An 11,600-nucleotide genomic window follows, 5' to 3' on the forward strand; every position below is an offset into this window, starting at 1 on the left:
ATTCTGCATGACCTGTCATGTGGTTTGATGCACCTGAGTCAACATACCACACATCATTTCTTTCTTCTGCACTTGTCACAGAATTGGTCATGTGCTGCACCATAAATAGATGCTCATTTCCGTCATCACCCTATCTACTAGAGGATGCATAATTGCCTTGATCCAATTTTCCAGTCATGATGTCATTCTGCTTTTTATAGCACTCTTTAACCATATGACCCATTTTACCATAGTAGTAGCATTCAACATTGTTGTTTGCATTTTGGCCTCTCTGCCATCCACCACGACCTCTTTGGCTCCCCCTGCCTCTAAAGTTACCATGTCCTGCTCCATAGGACTGGTTTTCTTGAATTTGTTGCATATTTTGATTTCTGCCATAGCCTCCAAATGGGCTTGCTCTACCTCTGTCTCTACCTCTTCTAGGATTTGAGTAGAAGACAGCTTCTTTTGAAGTTCCTCTTGAAGAAAATATACCACCAGTTCTTTGCTCTTCAAAAATTAGAAGAGCATCAACTCCTCAAAATCAGGAAAATTCTCACAGATGGCAATGGATGTCTGGAATTGTGCATAATCCTTTCCTAGACCATTCAAGGTCACAGAAACAAAATCATCATCTTCCACTCGTGACCCAATAGAAGCAAGTGCATCTGCAATATTCTTCACCTTCATGTGGTAGTCATTGATGCTCATATTTTCTCTCTGCACATTATGCAAGTCTTGCTTGAGCTGCATTTTCCTGGCTTGCATATTTATGCTATACATTTTTGTCAAAGTATCCCACACCTCCTTCGGCATGCTTGCATCCTGAATATGCATAATCATAGAATCTGAAATACTGATAGACAGCCAGTACATAACTTTTCTAGCTCTCTCATGCTAGCCTTCAAATGCCTACAACTCCTGTTGATTGGGAACATTAGGAATACCTGGTTCTTGTTCAGGTCCAGTAATGAACTCCCAATAGCCTTTTCCCTTAAGGAAATTCGTCATTCTAAACTTCCATCCTTGGAAGTTGTTCTTGTCAAGCTTTTCAGTGACAATATGTGAAAGAGCATCAGACGCCATTACAAAACACTGCAAAATATTCTGTCACTGCAAAAAAACACAACTTCTACCTCACAAGGGCAAATCTGCAAAACTGACAAAAGTGGTATTCGACCACAGAATCACTTCCTAATGATGATTATGCATCAACAAGCAATAAGAATGATTCTGTCACTCCCAATATCTCTGCGCACAGGCATATGATGTAATTTCTGTGATAACTTTTCACCGAGCAAAACAGTGGTCGCACAGCAAAAACAGGACACTTTCTTGAGTGCCTACGGAAAACTTTCGCCACCAAAATGGCCCTAGCCCGTAGCATATACTGCCCTATCACCACACCGCAAAGGGCGTCCCAATTTGAAATAGTGCACTCTTGCACTTTCCGGCTGTGCTACCTGTAGAGATTTGCTCCCAAACTCGAAAAACAAAAAGGAAAGCAACATTGATCATCTTACTAGGACACCGCAAACGCGGTTTTCTTTCTTGAGCTCCTTACCATGAACCAAGCTTTGATACCATGTGAAGAGAGTGGGAGAGAAGGAAGGAGTCTCACTTGCAGCTTTCTCACATACACAATGGGGGAATATACACAAAGGTGGAGGCTGAAACAATTTTCCTCTTCTTAGTTGTGAAAGCGAAAAGAACTCTAAGTACAAAAGAATAGGTGAACCCTATATGTGGGTCTCAAACCAAACTCAAGTAACTAAGGTGGCATACTAACTCAGCCACTAACTAGAGTACATAAAGATAGCTGTCATCCAACTATTCTTCATGGGCAGTGTACCAACCGCATCTGCAGCTAACAAGTCGGTGACATAAACGCACAACGGTCACCCTGGCATATCACGAGTGGAGCTCTATATCTCAATAGCAAGCAAGTGCATAGAAAAATATATAATTCAAAATTGTAAATAGTGTTGGATTTATTAAAAGATCTTTGTACATGCAGAAATTGCACATTTTCAACTTCTTCCATTTTAGGGTGAATCTAAATACCAATATCAACGACTATCAATTTTTTAAGACCATCATGTAGTAGTCCTAGTTTGGATTCCAAATTTTCAATCCGTTTTGGTTTTCAACAAATCAAAAAAAAGTTATGGAGCGTGCCCTCAAATGGGTATGCATCACTTTAGCACAACATTGGAGGCCCATTAACCCATACCTAATGTTCTCATTTAGGTGTATCCTTGGGTTGACAAGAAGATCACGTAGTGTACTTTTGAATGATTACTTGGTTGTATGTATATGCATAATAAAATTTTGATGCTTTTGAATAAACTTCTATATCCTATATTCTTCAGGATGCATGCTTCATATGCAACATAGCACTTGTAATGATTTAATGGTCTTGTTTCAAATTGTTATTCCATAATTTTTTGGTCTCATGTTCAATTTTGTAATGTGTACTACAACTTGGGGACAAAGTTTGTCAAATTCCATTGAGCAATGCATAAGTTATGGGTCATGCAGATACCTATATACAAAAAATTTCCTAAACCTCACCAAAAATGGCTACAGCCAAGCAAACAATGACCCAAGACATGGTCAATGGTGCTATGGTTTTCAAAACCCATTCTCATCTATTTTGATCATGAAGATGTTTTGGTATGGATGGTGTCAGGACATGATCAGCTGTGGTAGATAATTAGGAAACGATAAGCTATGCTATGGTTTATAGCACCCATTCTCATCTATTTTGAACATCATGATATTTTTTGCCTCCTCATGCATATCACACATAATACCAAACTGATCATTTTTTGGCCATACCATAAAAACATTCCTTTCGTACGATAAGCATAATATTTTGTCACATTTGGAAAAAAGATTTAACATTTCTATATGTAATTCCTCAATGTGTATGTTGAGAGGAAAGAGATATACTATGTTTGAGAGCTCTCTTTTTTCTAAAAAGACAAGCAGTTTAAAGATAAAAGGAGGGACATATATTGAGAGTTATAGACTTACCAATTACAACTTTTGCAAACATTTATACACTTCTAGAAATAGAGTCTCATGAATTTCCTTGTAGACTTTCCATGAGTCCACAAATAGGCCACAAACTAGTTAGTTATATCAATTTAGGCATCAATTCTGCTATCATCCCTTGTAGATAGTCATGGATGATCAGGTCACTAGTACTAACCAATCAGCAGTATTTAATAACAAATGTTTATAAAAATTGTTCATATGTTAGATATGTCTAAAGGATACCTTACCTTCGTCAATAGGCTTTGGATGGGGTAGGTAGATAACCTTTGCATTTCAATTTAGTAAGTCCCACCTACCAAAAAACATGGAGCAAATTACCAATATGTAAGCTAGGTCTCTCTATATAAGAGAGTAAGATATGTGTGCTGATGTGTGCATGCATATGTGTAAATGTGGGCATGGGTGGTATCATGGTAGCATATAGATATTGAGCATTACTCATACTTTACATAAATAGGTATGAGTCTAGCTTACATATAGAATGTCAAGATGTTAGATGAAGAATAAAGAAACATTGCAAAGAATAAAAAAGAATACCTTACTAGTCCAAAATAATGAATTTTATCTACCTATATAATTTAAAGATGCTAAGAATAAAAAAATATTGCAAAGAATCAGAAACAATACTATACCAGCCAAGAATAACGGATTTCATCTAGCCTACCTATAGAAATTTAAGGCCTTAAGAATAAAAAAGATATTGAAGAGACACAAATATTCATTAGTCAAGAATAATTCTCATCTTTTTCTCTAATTCAAGCTCAATTCAAGGCTTACTACTTAAAGAAAGCTAAAAGGGATGGGTGTTGATGCATTAGTATATTTGTAGTATGCACATTCTTGCACTCACATGTCTGCATATAATACAAAATGAGAGAGAGATAACGAGAGAGAGAGAGAGAGAGAGAGAGAGAGAGAGAGAGAGAGAGAGGTCACAAATGGGGGGGGGGAATCAATGCCTTATTCAACAAATGAAAAAAGGTTAGGATGCACTTACTTGTAGTTGAGTGCTAACTCATGTACAAACATCAACATTCTAAAAACTACGAATTGAGAACCAGGACATTGCCTAGACCCAAGTTTAAATGGCTGGAAGACTCCAGATTTGCAAACAACATCCTTCAAAACATTCAACAAGATGGTTAGTCCTTCTTCTATCCTATGGTGGAGTAAAATCATGTGTTTGGTTTGCATATAAATAAGTTTTCCTAAAGATTAAGTTAAAAATGTGTATCTTAGATAGGTATGTGCTAAAGCTAGTTATTTTGTAAGAGATGTTTTTCCATGGTATCAAATAATATTGCAATAAAGTATGGCATACATACCACATAACATTATAAGATTAGGATGCTCAGAGATACTTGCTAAATACATGTTGCTTACTCTAAGTCTACACAAACATAATGAGACAATCTTGCCTTAAAGCCATACATAAAACCATTAACACGATATACTCAAAGTTTCAAAATGTCAGTGGTGGATGATGCTTTACACTATTTTATGTTTGGTTTTTGCATGTAAAAACGATTCTTTAGAGATAAAGAAAGGATTCAATTACCTTCATGTGGTTGGGATCAAAACTTGCGAGGATTTTCAAAGAACATAGGATCCATGTGTGGAGCACAAAGCCAAACGGCAATCTTCCATCCTTTTGGAAAAAAATACTCTATAGAGGGCACAAAATAAAGAGGAAAAAGTGTAAATTGTACATGTGCAAGAAATATGTATGTATGGATGACATAGTCTAATGCACAAGGTGTTAATCATCATAAAACCCTTATAGCATGTGCGAGCAATCATGTAGATAAAAATACCCCTACTCTTGCATTTTTACATTTGCTCATGTAATTGATTAACCCTCTCTTGCATGTATACATTTTTCAATCTTAAAAGTTAGACACGCTCCATAAACCATACACATATAAATATGAAAGTCACCCCACTAAAAAAGCCCCTCCATGTACTACGAGTGTACAACATGAAAGTCGCCCCTTTCATGTTAACAACATGAAAGTCGCCCCACTAAAAAAGCCCCTCCATGTACTACGAGTGTACTACATGCTATGTTAGATGTTCATGAGTGACTCCCTTGAGATCTAATTATACATGTGCTTGAAAAGCAAAGCCATAAATAGAGGGAAACTTTTATACCCTAATTTCTACCTTTTAGCACACTCACTAGTTGAAAATGGATGGATATAAGAGAAAATTACACATTAAATAATACTTTCCAATAAAGATTCAAATAAGTAACCTTAGTCCTTATAGACCCTAAGTTTAAGGTCACACTAGTTAGGGATGGTGTGCATGTCTAGTGACACATTGGATTGACCTAAAAGGCTATGTGGTTCTCTTTATAGGAAATTTGACATTCATCCCCTTTTAATTTTCATGATTGTAATTCATGACGCACTGTTTAAGCATTGTAAGGACAAAGAGGAATCCATGCTATGGTTTACTAGATTATGTAACTCATAACTCGTAGGCATCAGGAGAGTTTGGCAAGGTTGTAGTGTTCAAATCTTCGATGTGGGAGGTCCTTCCTTCCATCATATTTTGAAACTTCTTAAGGGTGGACTAAAACTTGAGATCTTTAGAAAGCCTTGATACGTGTACTCTTTTTGGATGAGTGGTTAATACATGATTATAACCCCAAATATCTAGTATGCAATGGATGCACATGGTAAGTTATTATAGTCCAAAGGCATATAGTTGAGCTCTGTTACTAAATGAAAATCATAAAAAAAGTCCTCAAACCACAAATATGTTGTAAACGATATGTCCTAGAACTAGTATATCAAGTAGGGACAGAATGATAGTTATACATCCTATTATTTTGCACAACTTGATAGCCATAGAAGCAACTTTTACTTTGTATACAACATCCTCACTGAGTTTTCGAAATAGAATAGGGGCAATGTTGACCCTCTGCAACACTTCGCTTATTATCTACACACAAGATTGCTTATCAGTATTAATTTCTAGGAAGTTCCCGAGCACTAGCCATTCCATTACAAATTGCAATCAACTGCCATCAAGCCTCCAAACTAACTAATGCAAGAAATTAGACAAGCTTGAGAAGAGCTAAAGAGCCATAAAAATACCTTGCTAATTGTAAAGGTTTATTATGCTTCAATTAAGGGATGGAAATTCTAGTTTGCTAAGGATTTAGTCTCATACAAAGGCCTATGGTGCTTGTATGAGATTGGATAGGGGATTGTGGGGTTGCTACCTTGGTCCTATACTGACCAAGGTTTAATGTCAATGTGTCACCACAATACCAAGCTAATTGCATGCAAGCATGCCATGTTTCTCCAATGAAAGACTTCATAAAATAAATCTTGCTAGGTTAACTATTGCAATAAAGCTGATGGCCTTACTTGATTTGTGTAGGGTATGCACTTGAAATCAGTCATCTCTAAAGGTTCACCATTTTACTTGCTAGAATTAATTTCAAGATGCTCTTCTTGAACCAGTGTCATGGTTGTTGTCATCATTGTTGTCATCATGATCATTGGATGATCAATAACCATTGATGAACAAGTCATCAAACATGATTGCATTACCACAATCATTAGATGGTCGGTAACCATCGATCAAGAGAATCACACGATTATCCATCACATGGTCAAAAATTAAACAACCATCAAAAAATCATGAGAATCAAATGTTATCAAAATTGATAATCATCAATCAACAAGAAATGAGGGGATGAAATGATTGCGAGTCATAAATCACTAAGTCAAAATGATGATGATGATTCATGAATCAAGTATGGATGAGTACCTTGAGCTTGCTCAAGACATGGGGGTGTTGGGCGAGCAAGATCATAGTCCACATGAGAGAGTAGGCAGTTGCTTCATGCCCAGCCAACCTAAATGACACTATGTTATCGCATAGCTCTTTGTCCTTCCACGACCCTCCTTTGATGTCTTTTTGCTTCATCAGCACATCCAAGAAATCATTCTCTTCATCTATCGCTCTATTGCCTCACCCTCGACGAGCTTGAATCATCTCTAGGACCACATTAGTCAGTCTCCACCGCACTGCACAAAATCTCCATCAATTTGGCTTCTTCTCAAGAATCTAACACGCTTGCTAGCTCCATCTAGCTACCAACACCACCTTTCTCGCTTTATGATGACTAAAGCCTAGAGGTTTATTGGATAAGCATGGATTCCCTTCATCAATCCGTCCATATCTTTCTCCATTTGGTCCAGCAGAGGACCCCGTTTGATGCTCAAAAAATATTGCTAACGATCTCAAATGCCACCTGTGAATTTTAGAGATAATAAAAAGAGGCTTGTGAGATTGCTTCTCTGTCTCACTGCTTCAATCGTCAAAGCTCAACAAAATTCAAGCTTACCCATCTAGTTTCTTCCCAAAGATTCACTGTTTCTAGTTTCGCCCACTATTCAGGAATTGTGGAGATCTGTCCTCCCATCTGTGAAGAGAGTGGGAGAGAAGTAAGGAGTCTCACTTGCAGCTTTCTCACATACACAATGGGGGAATATATACAAAGGTGGAGGTTGAAAACAGTTTTCCTCTTCTTAGTTGTGAAAGCCAAAAGAACTCTCTCTAAGTACAAAAGGAATAGGAGAACACTATATGTTTTGAGATATCGAGCTCCACTCCTGATATGCCATGGTGACCATCGTGCATTTATGTCACTAACTTGTTAGCTACAGATGTGGTCGGTACACTACCCATGAATAATAGCTGGATGACAGCTATCCTTATGTACTCTAGTTAGTGGCTCAATTAGTATGCCACCTTAGTTAGCTGAGTTTGGTTTGAGACCCACATATAGGGTTCACCTATTCCTTTTGTACTAAGAGAGAGTTTCACAACTAAGAAGAGAAAAACTATTTTCAGGCCCACCTTTGTGTGTATTCCCCCATTGTGTATGTGAGAAAGCTGCAAGTGAGACTCCTTACTTATTTCCCACTCTTTTCACATGGTATCAGAGCTTGGTTCGTGGTAAAGAGCTCAAGAAAGCAAACCAAGTTCGTGGTGTCTTGGTAAGAGGATCACTGTTGCTTTCCTTTTTTGAGTTTGGGAGCAAATCTCTGCAGGTAGCACAACTAGAAAGTGCAAGAGTGCACTGGGACACCCTTCGCAATCTGGCAAGAGGGAAGTTTTTTGATTCGAGGCCATTTCAAGGCCCATTTTGGTGGTGGAAGTTTTTCGCAGACACTCAGAAAAGTGCCCTATTTTTGCTGGTGCGACCATTGTTCCGCAGGTTGGTGAAAAGTTACCATAGAAATTGCATTGTATGCCTGTGTACAGAGATATTGGGAGTGACAGAATCATTCTTATTGCCTATTGATGCAAAATCGTCACTAGGAAGTGACTGTGTGGTCAAATACCACTTTCGTCAGTTTTGCAGATTTGCCCTTGTGAGGTAGAAGTTGTGTTTTTTGTAGTGATAGAATATTTTTGCCATCCGTGAAAATTTCCTGATTTTGAGGAGTTGATTACTCTTCTAATTCATGAAGAGCAGAGAAACGGTGGTGCATCTTCTTCAGGAGGAACTTCAAAAGAAATTGTCTTTTACTTAAATGCTGAAAGAGGTAGAGGCAGAGGTAGAGCAGGCCGATCTGGAGGCCGTGGGAGAAATCAGAATAGGCAGCAAATTCAAGAAAACCAGTCCTATGGAGGACATGGTAACTTTAGAGGTAGGGGGAGCCAAAGAGGTCGTGGTGGATGGCAGAGAGGCCAAAATGCAAATAGCAATGTTGAATGCTACTAATGTGGTAAAATGGGTCATATGGCTAAATACTGCTACAAAAAGAAGAATGACATCATGAATGGACTCAGGTGCATCAAACCACATGACAAGTCATGCAGAATGGATGCAGGATGCAAGGAAAATGAAAAGACCAGGATTTGTGGAGACTGGTGATGATACTGCACATCCTATTGTGCAGATTGGTAAAATTCCTTTGTCTATGCAGGATGAGAAAAAGAAATACCTGTCTGATGTATTTCATGTCTCGAGTATCATCAATAACCTAGTTTCTATTGGTCAAATGGTTGAGCAAGGCTTGCAGGTCAGATTTGATCCTCATGGTTGCTTTGTTGAGGATATGAAAAATAAAGCTCGCTTGATAGCAAAAGGGAAGAAGAAGGGTAGGGTGTTTACGTTGGATGCGGGCATGCCTGAATTGAGTGCAGTAATGTTTGCACATGGGACCGGTGTAGTTGCAGATTTTGATATGTGGCATAAATGCATTGGTCATGTTAATGTACAGCGACTTAAATTAATGCAGGCCCAAAATATTATTGCAGGATTGCCCAAGTTCAAGGTTGCAGAAATGCATAAGGTATGTGAAGCCTATCACTTTGGAAAACAAGCAAGGAAACTATTTCCTAGACATGTTCAAGAGAGTAAGAGGCCATTGGAATTAATCCACGCTAATGTGTGGACTACTAAAGCTGCATCTATTGGAGGCTCTCATTAGTTTGTCACTTTTACTGATGACTATAGCAGAAAAGTTTGGGTGTATTTTATGAAAAAGAAAAGTGAAGTGTTTGGGCATTTCAAAGCTTTTAAAGCTATGGTTGAGAAAGAAACAGGTCTGCAAATAAAATGCCTAAGGTCAGATGGAGGGGGAGAGTACCTCTCAAATGAGTTTGCAAGGTTCCTACAGGAGCATGGCATAAAGCGGCAATATTCATGCAGTCATACCCCATAGCAAAATGGACTGGCCGAAAGGAAAAACAGGCATATTGGAGAGGTATCTTGTGCCATGCTCAACGAAAAAGTCCTGCCATATTATTATTGGGCTGAAGTAGTTGCTACAGTAGTTTACATAATGAATAGGACTCCCACTATAGCAATACATGGCATGACACCAGAGGAGAGGTATACTGGTAGGAAACCAGATATTTCTCATTTGAAAGTTTTTGGTTGCATTGCCTATGTTCATGTGCCAAATGAGTTGAGATCCAAGTTTGATCCAAAAGCTGAGAAGTGCATCTTTATTGGTTATTCTTTGCAGCAGAAAGGGTATAGATGCTATAACCCTTCTACTCATAAGTTTAGAGTGAGCAATGATGTTTTTTATGAGATGAGCAGCTGGTATAGATCAATAAATGTGATTGATGATGTAGATGCACAAAATGGTAATGCTGCACAGAATTCACAGTAGCAGTCACAAAATATTAGTGGACCTGTAGTGTCCTCTAGCAGTGGTTCACATACTTCACCATGGACAAGCAGATTGAGATCAGGAGAATCTCCTCAAAGCAATGCAGATAGTGGTATGCAAGTATCATGAAAGGGAAAAGAGAAAGTAGATCAGCCCATGGTTGATGTGAATGTAGGTCACTCTTATGTAGATGGTGAATCTAGTGGCTCAAAACAGAGCCTTGATGATGAGTTGGGTATTCCTTCTATTGTTACACCTAGAGTAAGGAAGACAAGGGATGTTTTGATAGCACCTGGTAGTGAGCCTATTTTGCGCAAGTCTACCAGAGTTAAGTATCCTATGGATAGGCTGAAATATGACAAGAAAATATGAAATATGACAAGTATACCTGGTGGCTGCTCCATATAGACCTCTTCTTGCAAATCACCATGCAACAAAACATCTTTACATCCATCTGATGTAAAGGCCATCCCTTTGATGCAGCCATAGCAATGACTGCTCTTAGGATTGCCATCCTTACAACCAGACTGAATGTTTCTTCATAATCAATGCCATATGTCTGTCCATACCCCTTGACAACTAATCTTACCTTGTATCTATGTACAAAACCATCTGCATTGTGCTTCACTTTATAAACCCACTTGTAGCCAATTGCATTCTTGTCTTTACGCAAAGGCACCAAGGCATCCATTTCTTCATCCATGGCTTTCTCCCATTTTTCTTTTCCCATGGCTTGCTCAAAAGAAGTGGGTTCTGGTTCATCTATAACTTTAACCATATAGGCATAATGAATGGCTATAAATCCATCATATTTTAGCCTATCCATAGGATACCTAGCTCTAGTAGACCTACACAAAATAGACTCACTACCAGGTGCTCTCAAAACATCCCTTGTCTTCCTTACTCCAGAAGGAATACCCAACTCATCATCAAGGCTCTGTTCTAAGCCACTGGATTCACCATCCACATAAGAGTGACTTGCATTCACATCAACCATGGGCTGATCTACTTTCTCTTTTCCTTTTCGTGATGCTCGTATACCACTATCTGCACTGCTTTGAGGAGATCCTCCTGATCTCAATCTGCCTGTCCATGGTGAAGTATGTGAACCACTGCTAGAGGACACTATAGGTCCACTAATATTTTGTCATTGCTATTGTGAATTCTGTGCAGCCTTACCATTTTGTACATCTACATCATCAATCACATTTAATGGTTTATACCAACTACTCATCTCATCAAAAACAACATCTTTGCTTATTGTAAACTTACGAATAGAAGGGTTATAGCATCTATACCCTTTCTGCTGTAGAGAATAACCAATAAAGATGCTTTTCTCAGCTTTTGGATCCAACTTGGATCTCAACTCATCTGGCACATGAACATAGGCAATGCAACCAAAAA

Source organism: Dipteris shenzhenensis, chromosome 21 (genome assembly GCF_047967505.1).
Source record: "Dipteris shenzhenensis isolate YYH24624 ecotype China chromosome 21, Dip_SZ_1.0, whole genome shotgun sequence".
NCBI classification, from domain to species: domain Eukaryota; kingdom Viridiplantae; phylum Streptophyta; class Polypodiopsida; order Gleicheniales; family Dipteridaceae; genus Dipteris; species Dipteris shenzhenensis.